General features: G+C 53.4%; 1 protein-coding gene across 1 annotated transcript in view; it reads left to right on the forward strand.

Moving 5' to 3' along the window:
• Positions 1 to 10,541, forward strand: part of IGSF21 (immunoglobin superfamily, member 21) — a 155,630-nt gene that overhangs the window by 128,067 nt on the left and 17,022 nt on the right. The gene's annotated exons all lie outside the window — the stretch shown is intronic.

Genomic DNA, 10,541 nt, shown 5'->3' on the forward strand with positions numbered 1-10,541 from the left:
TTCCTACTTCTGGGTTCTGCGAGGCTCTGATGCGTTAAAGCATTCAGCATGGACCCTGCCTCAGATGAGCCATGATGATGGTCAGGGGCCTCCCACCTGCTGTAACTCAGGACCCCTTGGGCCTGGAATCAGGGCTCAGAAGAGGGTGCTCACTGGGCAAACCTGTGCCCCCCGTCACCCCGGCAAACATCAGCACAGCCCCTGCTCGCTGAGGTTTCCTGGGTGACGCGCACGGGGTCGGCAAAGCCCAGACGCTGGTCCGACCAGAGATGGAGGTCACTGTTCACAAGCCTGGTGGCCAGCGGAGGCAGGGGCTTAGCAGATACCGGGCATCGTGCAAAGCCTGCCGCAACCTAAGCCCTGTGAGACAGGTCCTGTGTGATGCCCATCTCACAAGTGAGAGAACCGAGGCCGGAGCTGACCAGGCCGGAGATGAGCACAGGGAGCTCGGATGCGGGACAGTGGCCCAGGCCGCAAGGGCTGTGAAGGGCCAGGGGAGAGGCTGCGGGGGCTGGAACTCCGGGACGCCCCCACTCCCAGATCAGGCCACCCCGCCCTGGCCAGGAGTTGGAGCCCTGCTAGGAACGAGCTTGGCTCTGCCTCGCCCTGCTCTTGGAAAAGACGCAATCAGATAGATGTGTGATAGAGCCGGTAGAAATAAGTGTTCATTGACAAAGCTGGGTGATGGCCTCGTGAGTGTTCATTGTACAGTCATTTGCGCTTTTTGATAGGCTTGAATATTTTTGTAGTAAAATGTCAAGGAGGAAAAATAAAACACACAATCCTCTTCGCACAAAATGCCCCTTCTGCACAGCCCTTCCCCTCCCCTTCACCCTCGCCTCCCCTGGAAATCGCTTTATGAGACTCAAGCAGCAAGAACGATTTACTTGCCCTCTGACTCAGGAAATCAATCCTAAAATGCTGACGGGACTGGAAAGACTCTGTCTGCAGAGCCCTCTGGGAAATCTCCCGCTGGAAGGGAGGGCTTTGAGCTGGGGATTTGGGGGGCTGGGGGCTCTGCTGGGAGGCTGGTGGCCAAGTGCTTCAGCCCCCACAGGTGCCCTCAGGAAGGTGCTAACGTCACCCTCACCTTATGCGGGAGGCCCAGGAAACCAGCACCTGCCTAAGGGACCCACTGCCTGTAAGCAGAAGACCTGCGACCCGGGGCCAAGTGACCCCACTGCAGGGTGGGGAGGGCCAGGGACGAGCCCTGTTCCAAGTCTCCAAACACTGCGGCTGATGCTCACGGGGACACAGCTCTGTTGGGACAGAGGCCTTCCCAGGCTGGGGAAGAGGACTTGAGACCCACCCAGAATCTCCAGGCTCCAGCCCATTGTTCTCAGAGGCTTGAGGGGTGGTGGTTAATGGAATAGCCTGAACTTGAAGTTGAACTTGAACAGGAAGAACTTGCGCTGAGTGCCACTGCCACAGGCCAGATCTCAAATATGCTTGCCCGCTTGCCAAGGCCTCCCCAAGATTCCGCAGGCTTCCAGAGTCTTCTTTAATAAAACTACAACGATGCAACCTGGTGAAATCGCCCACGTGTGTTAATACATACCTCTGGGATACACTGGAAACATCCCCCACGTAGCCAGCCTTGCTGCTATTTAAAATGGGCTCCTGTCACACCCCATAGACTTCATCTCTGCCCAAATGGCACCTGTCATGGGCCTGAACACATTCAGTCTATTGCCACATAAGCTGCAATGGCGTGGCGGGGTGGGGGCAGTTCTCAAAACACACTTCGAGAATGTCTGGGTTAAAGGCATCGGTACAAAGTAGCACAAGCGTGAAACGCAGATCCAACGGCAAGACCTGTGTCCTGGCCTCCCCGCTACCCTTTTGGGGGTGTGTGTGTGTGTGTGTGCGCGTGCATATATGTGTGTGTTGTCTCTGTGTTATGCATATGTGTGTATGTGTATATGGGGCTTCCCTGGTTGAGCTACTGGTAAAGAACCCGCCTGCAATGTAGGAGACATAAGAGACGCAGGCTTGACCCCTGGGGCAGGAAGATCCCCTGGAGGAGACAATGGCAACCCGCTCCACTATTCTTGCCTGGAGAATCCCATGGACAGAGGAGCCTGGTAGGCTACAGTCCATGGGGTCGAAAAGAGTCGGACACGACTGAGCGACTTAGCACACAGCACATGTGTGCAGATATGTGTGTGTGTGTGTATGTGTTTGTGTGTGTATCTGTGTATTTGCACATGTGTGTGTGTCTGTGTGTGTTTATCTGCGTGTTTTGTGTGTGTTTATGTGCATATATCTGTGTCCGTGTGTGTGCACAGGCACACGTGGGATTTTATTTCTCCATCAGCAGTAGCCCGAGTTGGGCCCCTCTCTGTCCAGCCTCACCGATTCACCGCCTCCCAGGCCGTACCACCCCCTCCCCCAGAGCAGCCAGCCAGAGCCTCCAGTTGGGGTTGTTAATTTCACCTCCCACCACTTGGAAAGCACAACAGCTGGCAGGGGAGGGGCGAGGCAGGTGAGCAGTGCTGGCAGCCGGCTCTCTGCAGAGAGGAAGGCGGGTGGATGGGTTGTGCCCGCGGCCACTGGGGACCCTTATGGCCCTGCTCCACTCAGAAAGGCCCCCATCTCCAGGCAGGGAGGCTCTGGGCGGTGGCCGCCGACCCTGCCAGCAACCCGGGCCCCGGATTCCCAGCGCATCCCGCACGCAGGCCCCCGCCCGCTCCCAGGGTTGGGGGCTGCAACTCGGCTCAGCAGCTGCCACATAAACAGCCCCATTGCAGCTCGAATGAGTACAGACGCTGCGCTCCTCTCTCCTGTCACTGACTGCGGCTCCATTTGGGGGCTTTTTGTCAGTATTTTTTCCCCTTGGCTGCCATTACTACTCAGTTCAATATTTAATTTTCCCATAAACCGAAGAGTTGTGCTGCTTCTCTCTTCTTCTTGCTGGAGTCCCCCTCCTGCTGGTGGCTTCTTGCTTCGTCAGGCTTCTGCTGGGAAACAGGGGCGCGGACGTGGCTGGGATTTCAGTCCTTCTGAATCGGGCGTGGAGGGCGGGACACCTACGTCCCTCCTCCCCGCTCACTCATCTGACAGATGTGTGCCGAGTAAACCCCTGCGTCAGGCCCTGGGGTTGCGGCGCTAGACAATTTCTGTCCTCATGGTGCTTACGTTCTAGTGGGGCGTGTTGGGAAGAGACAAGTGTGTGAACTAATATATGAAATAACTGCGCCTCACGATGCACTCCATGAAGAAATGACAAGTGCTGTGACAGGTAACAGAAGCAGCACCTCACTCGGGCTGGGAGGTGGCATTCGAGCTGAGACTTGAAAGATAAGCAGGACCCAACCTTGCACAAAGCTGAGAGCAAGACTTCAGGCCAAGGCAGCAGCAGAGGCAAAGGCCCTGGGGTTGAAATGTGCTTAGGGTGTTTCTGGACCAAAAAGTCTCAGATGTTTGGAGCATGGTGTTGGGGGGGGGGGAGCAAGACAAAGCTGGGGGTGGGGGCAGGGCCCACGGCATCGCGAGGTCTTGTGGGATTCCTTCCAGGGGCCAAGTGCTTGTTTGTATGGAGAAGCAGATGAAGGAAGAAAGCAAACAGGAGTTGAAACTGAATCCCTGTGTGGCAGGCTTGTATTAGCTCTGAGGTTAAAGCAAAGTTCTAAGCTTCAGAAAGTACACAGTCTAGTGGAGAAACAGACATGGGCCTGGAACAGAATGATAAGCACCCAGGCAGATGTCAAGAACAGGATGCTCCAGGAATTCAGTCTGGCAAAGTCCTGGAAGGCTGCCTGGAGGAGGCAACCTAAGCCCAGACCTGAAGGATGAAGCAGAGTTAACCAGCAGAAGGGCCAGTATGTGCAGGGCACAGGGCAGGTGAGCAGGGCAAGGAACCCTGGGCAGTTCAGTGTGGCTAGAACAGAGAAGGCTTCCTGGAGGAGATGCTCTTTTGAGCACCATCATGAAGAAGCAGAGAGAGACTGCAGAGAGGATGGGAAAGGCAGAGAGAGGTGGGACTAAAAAAAGAAAAGAAAAGCGAAAGAAAGAAAGAAAATAGAAACGAGGAATATTTATATTCATTAGCACTTTTATATTGAGAGAGTGGTTTTCTTTCTTTTTTAAAAAAATATGGTATAAAGACTAGGAACTGATTGAAAAAGAGGGCAGTCAATAGAGCAGGCATGCTGAGAGAAAAAGAATGGATTTTTGCAAATAATATAATTTTGAACTTGTCTTTTCCTCCTCCCACTCCTCCCCAAAATCTAATTGATTACCGCCCCTTGATAAATGACACCCAGAGCAGGAGTGTGTTCAGACCAATTTAGAGTGATACCCAAGGAACAGCAGAGACTCTCCCTTCCTCCAGACCATAGCCAGTCTTGGGAGGGAGAAGAAACTCCCCTACACGTCCCTCCCAGCCCAGGGAGAAGTGAGGGCAATTGAACAGGTGATACAAATGACCCCTTCTGTCGTGTAGCACTTCGCCATTCTTGTAGAAGGTTCCTCTCTGTATTCTCATTTGCTGCTTCTCTCAAAATCTTCGAAGCTGAACGTTTGGCAGGATGTGTTTTATTGAACCCATTTTATAGATGGGAAGACTGATGCCCACGTGGGTCAATTGATTTGCCCAAAGTCCCATGGGATATTGGTAACAGAACATGGGCTGAAACCTTGGCCTGACTCTGTCTGAGCTGGTTCCCTAGGGGGAGTTTAGGGGGAGCTTCATGGTACAGAGAGAATTTAACTTCACTAGATACAGTTGAAGACTCAGGCCTGCTGGGGTTTATATCAGAACAGGTTTGTGTTCCCGAATTGCAAAAGCCACACATGATTTACAGAGCTAAGAGCCATCACATTATCTGCAAAGTGAGTTACGATGACCGAAACAAAGTTCTGCTTTCAAGAGAAAGACAGGCAATATTTCAGAGTTAATTTCATAAAACTGATCACCGACCACTGCCTCACTGTATTGATGTTAACGGTCGAGTCTAAAATGATTTCCACTTCTGCCCCCACTGACGGACTTGAACAGGGCCTACCATGCTGTGTGGCCGCTGCATCCAGAGCTGCTTTGCCTTCCCTGGTGCTGGACAAAATCAGTGGAAGAAACTTCCAGCAGGAACTCTCTCTTCTTAAGGCAAAGTCAAAAATTAACTGGGAAGTCTGGCTTGACTCGGGGGTGGTGGAGTCAGGGGAGCTCTATGGTGGTGTTTGACCACGATGGTGAACTTGTAGAACTGGGGGCCTCTTTCTCACGCACAGGGCCGGGATGACCCAGGTGTCATGGTCTGTCCATGTGGCTTATAAATTCAGACATAAGCTCTGCCTACATCCAGCCTCTTACTGCTACAACCACTGCTGACTACGATTTCTCCCTTGTGTGTGCTTAGTCGTTCAGTCGTGTCCAGCTCTTTCTGACCCCATAGACTGTAGCCCCCTCCCCACCAGACTCCTCTGTCCATAGAATTCTCCAGGCAAGAATACTGGAGTGGGTTGCCATTTCCTTCTCCAGGGGATCTTCATGACCCAGGGATGGAACCCACGTCTCCTGCATTGGCAGGCGGGTTCTTTACCATGGAAGCCACCTGGGAAGCCCGTATTTCTCCCTTGCTCAGGCCACATAGACCTACCTGCTCAGCATCTCTGAGGAGGGCCATTTCAGGTGCATGGTGTCCGCCTTCCCCGACCCAGGAGAGCTTTGCACTAGCACGGACATCCTTGAGGACCCCCTCTCAGAGTCCACAGGAACGGGGCACTTAGAGTGAGCACACAGGCTACTGTTGCAGAGGAGTGCGGAGCCACTGGAGATCCAGGGGTCTTTGCGGAGGACTCTTTGCCGTTATATGCATCCGCATCATAGCCAGGCGGTCTTGCCCTGTCCTGCTCACTCTGCAGCTCAGCTTTGAATTTCGGATCGTTGTTGTCCGGGATACTTATGCCTGGGACTGCCTCTGTTCCTGGGTCCACGGGATCTATTCCAGGCACAGAGCCAGAAGAGGACCACTCACCTTGACCTTGGTCAGAGATTGTAGCAGGGCTGGGGATCGTGAGCAGGGAGAGGAGGCTGGAATTGGAGGAGGGGAGTGATGGAGACAGATATGAGGGAGCGCACAGAGACGGACTGGAGATGGGGGTAGGGGAGAGAAATGGAGCTCGGATGGAAAAGGGAATGGGAGGGGGGTGGAGAAGGAAGAGAGACGGAGCTGGGCTGGGGGTGAGAGTGGGGTTGGAGGAGGAGGTGAAGACAGACACAGAGACGGAGATGGGGGCATGGAAGTGGTCGGGGAAGAGTAAGCGGGAAGGGAGGCTCCAGACTGAGAGCCCAGGGAGCAGCCGTTCCTGAAGGTGAGAGCGCTGAGCACAGTCAAGGGAAGGGAAGAGAAGATGCAGGGAAGAGGGCAACGGCGACACGCGGAGCGAAGCGCCCCAAGGCCGCCAAGGACTCCCAGCAGAAGCTGCCTGCCGACCGCCTGCACTCAGGGCCCGCCAGTGGGCAGCAGCAGGCAAGAGGCAGCGTGATACTCTCCCAGAACATGGCAACAGAGGGACGCTTCGACGGAGACGGTGGGAAGCCTGGGCCTCCACGCTGACGTGAGCAGCTCTGCTGTGCCATCGTCCGCACCACGGAAATCCATTGTCTCAAGAGCTTGATTAACTGTACATGTGGCTAACACCTGCTCAGAAGCATAACAAGACACAGGAACACAGCTCCCAATCAGGGTGTGTGTGGGTGGTGTGCGTGACTTGGGTGCAGATCTGCAGAATGTGTGTGTGTGTGTGTGTGTCTGTGTCTGTGTGTGTGTTGGGGGAGGGGGCGTTCGTGCTGTGCAGAGAATCCTGGACAGGATCTGGAGGGCCTAGCTGCCAGTCCAGGCAGTGCCACCAACTGACGGTGTGCCTACAGGCAAATCTCTCCTGCTGTCTGACCTCAGTTGTGCTCATCTGTAAAATGGAAGGCCAGCGCTCCCCAACAGAAATCTGCCTTTAATTGCAAGTTTTCTCAGGACCACATTAAGAAAAGCCTTGAAAAGTGAAAATGAATTGGCATAGCATATTTATTAAATCCAATATCCCTTGTATTATTTCAGGAAGTAACCAACATAAAAATATTCATGATATACTTAAGGTGCTTTTAAAAAAAAAAATTGTCTTCCAGATTCAGTGTGTATGTTACGCTTACAGCACATAGTATCATGGGAAAGCCACATTCCAAGTGCTTAGTAGCCGCAGAGGCTGGGCGGCCACTGTACTGGGCAGCACAGGTCCAGGGCACTGTCTGGCCGCCTCACTAAACTGTGAACGCCCCCAAAGGCAGAAATTTTATTCTCCCAGACAGTAGCAACGGGCCTCAAAGACAGAACATTAATACATCCTTCTGATAAATGCATCTGACATGCATTTTCAATATGCTTTCAGGCACCACTTTCTTATTTATTTGTTTGGCTGTGTTGGGTCTCAGTTGGCATTTTCATCACTTCACGCAGGATCTTGGTTGCGCACAGACCCTCTAGTTGTGGCCGCCAGAGTTGGTTGCTCCACGGCAGGTGGGATCTTAGTTCCCTGACCAGGGATGGGACCCACATTCCCTACACTGCAAGGTGGATTCTTAACCACCCACCAGGGAAGCCCGAAGGTACTAACTTTACTGAATTATCAGCACTCGATAATTCCATTTTGCAGGTAAGGAAACAAGTTCAGAGAAGCTGAATATCTTGCCCAAGGTCACATAGCTGGAAGTGGTACAGCTGGTCTTTGAACCCTGGGTAGTGTGATCTACGGGCTTCCCAGGTGGCGCTAGTGGTAAAGACCCACCTGCCAATGCAGGAGACACAAGAGACTTGGGTTTGATCCTTGAGTCAGGAAGATCCCCTGGAAGAGGGCATGGCAGCCCACTCCAGTATTCTCGCCTGGAGAACCCCATGGACAGAGGAGCCTGGCGGGCTACGGTCCATAGGGTTGCCCAGAGTCAGACACAACTGAAGCGACTTCGCACACACACACAGTGAGATTCAGGGTCCATACTCTTCACCATCGTCCTATACTCTCTCTTTCATAATCGTGATACAGATGATACCAGTTAAAATTGTTCAAGCGAGCTTACTATGTGCTGGGCACCTGGTAAGCATCATCCCGTTTACTCCCCAAAGCCTCCTATACGGAAGCTTCTAGGTATCTGATTACTGCTTGCTCAGTGAAAAAGAAAGAAGGAATGAGTGACTTTTAAAGGTGCCCCCTGCCTAGCTCTGAGCCTCTAGAATTCTTGGAGGGGATACTTATCCTTACATATTGACCACCATAAGCAGGGCCAGAGACAATCACGCTGGTTGGTTGCTGGTTGGTTAGTCATTCAGTTTTGTCCGACTCTTTCACGGCCCCATGGACTGTAGCCCGCCAGCCTGCTCTGTTCACGGGATTTCCAGGACAAGAACACGAGCAGTATTTCCTTCTCCGGGGGCTCTTCCTGACCCAGGGATCAAATGCATGACTCCTGCCTTGCAGGTGGACTCTTTATCATCTGAGCTATTGGAGAAGCCCCACCAGAGACTTTTGCTAAGCTCTAATTGACATGGTCCCTTGATCTTTGGGGCACCTGAGTTAAACAGAGCCACCCACAGGAGCAGTTCCCCCTGGATCTCGATTAGAGGTCTGCTTGAGAACTGAGCGTGTCAGGTAAACGAGCGTCTGCAACGGCTGAAGTGTGCACTCAGGGCTAAAGGCGCCAACAGGCACAAGCTCTTTCCTTCTTTCCAAAGACGGAGGGGGTGCGGTTTCACACGGCGTTGGGGCCCTGGGGTCCGGGAGTTCCGGTTTCAAATCTAAACTCTGTGAGCCCCAGAAGGTCACTTCACCCCTTAAGCTTCCGCATCGGTAAGACAGGAATAAATAAACCCTTTCTGTAGACTCATGGTGAGGCCTAAATGAGTTAACACACGTTAAGGGCTTAGAACAGCTCCTGGCTCCTAACCTTTGGCCACGGTTGGTTCTTGCCGTGGAATCCAGGCTTGCAGTGAGTTCTAGAAAAGTTAGATTGCAGGCTCTGTGACGTGTGGATAATTGAAACATTCTGGTGTATCTCTCCCCGCTCGGAGTCCCTACCCCACTTCCCATCTGCTTCCTCCCGTCTCACACTTAATTACAGTTCTCCATCTATTGTTCTCCCCGTGTTTCCTGTTTGTTCTGCTTCCCTTGCGACGGCTCGTGGTGGCTGTCTGAGTGAATGAACGGTTCATACCTGGCTTCGTCTCACTAGACCTTAAAATAGAGTTGCCAGGCGCCTGTCGCCCCCGCCAGACTGTGAGCCTCTCGAAGTGCCGTATCCATTTCATCACCAAGCGCCTACGGCAAGCACCTGGCACCGTGCCCAGCACCTAGTAGGTGTCAGGAAACGTTCGTCGGATTTAATTAAACTTAACTGGAGTGAAAACCCCTTGCAGAAAGGAAACACTCACCCCTCTGCATTTTCTCTGCACCCCCCACTGCACCTGACCCAAGGCTACAAGAAGCCAGAACTGACAGCCTTTCCTAAGCAAAGGCCTAAGATTCCGGCTCCTGTCCTGCGGATGACAAGGCGGCTGGAGAAATGAACTGCAGGAATCCTATAACCAGTGAATTCCTAGCATACACTGAGCCCTTTCATAGCGATTTACTGGTTCATCCTTCGAATATGTCTGCCAAGGATTAGTCCCATTTAGCAAATCGGGAAGCTGAGGTTCACGGTTTTGGTAATTTGCCCAAGGATGAAATGGAGGTGGTGGTGACCTCGCTGAAACGCTGGCTCCACATTTGAACTCTCAATGTCGCGTGGTGCCTGGGGGCACCGGCTTTGGCAAACCAGCCCGTGGTGGGCAGTGGGGACAGGGCAGAGAGCTGGCAGGAGGCGGGACCAGCGAAACAAGCCAACTTTAGGGGAAAAGAAGAGGGCAGGCCACTGGCTTTAAATACCTCAGAGTCACCTGCTCTCGCTCCGCGGTCGCCCTCTCGCTCTGCGGTCGCCGTGGTCTAGGCTACCCATCTCTCTCGCTCCGCGGTCGCCCTCTCGCTCTGCGGTCGCCGTGGTCTAGGCTACCCATCTCTCTCGCTCCGCGGTCGCCCTCTCGCTCTGCGGTCGCCATGGTCTAAGCTACCCGTCTCTCTGGCTTAAATAGCACTCTGTGTTTCCAGGCTCAGATCATGTTCTGCTCTTGTTTGAAGCTTTCAATGGCTCCCTACTGCTCTCAGGACAAAGAAAAACTCACAACCAGCGCTGGGCTGGTAAACCTGCTCTGTGGGGGCCCGGGAGGGGGGCAGGGGAAGGAAGAAACAAGGAAGTCCTGGTTTGCAGTGGCGGCTGATTTCCATGGTGTAAGGACGCCCACTGGGCCATCTGTTTCAATCTAGCAGTGGTTTAAGAACTGGTTCACAATTCCCAGGAATGTCACAGTCAGCTCTCAGGAGCTGGCGGGAACTGGGCCCCGCACACCGCTGTGAGCGGTGACCCACTATGGTGCCCTGCAAGTCTCCCGAGCCCCACTAGGTACCTCATCCCCCACCTTGCCCTCCCACCACAGCGTCCTGCCTCTCACTCCCCTCCCCCC

Source organism: Bison bison, unplaced genomic scaffold (assembly GCF_000754665.1).
Source record: "Bison bison bison isolate TAMUID 2011002044 unplaced genomic scaffold, Bison_UMD1.0 scf7180017864516, whole genome shotgun sequence".
Lineage (NCBI taxonomy): Eukaryota > Metazoa > Chordata > Mammalia > Artiodactyla > Bovidae > Bison > Bison bison.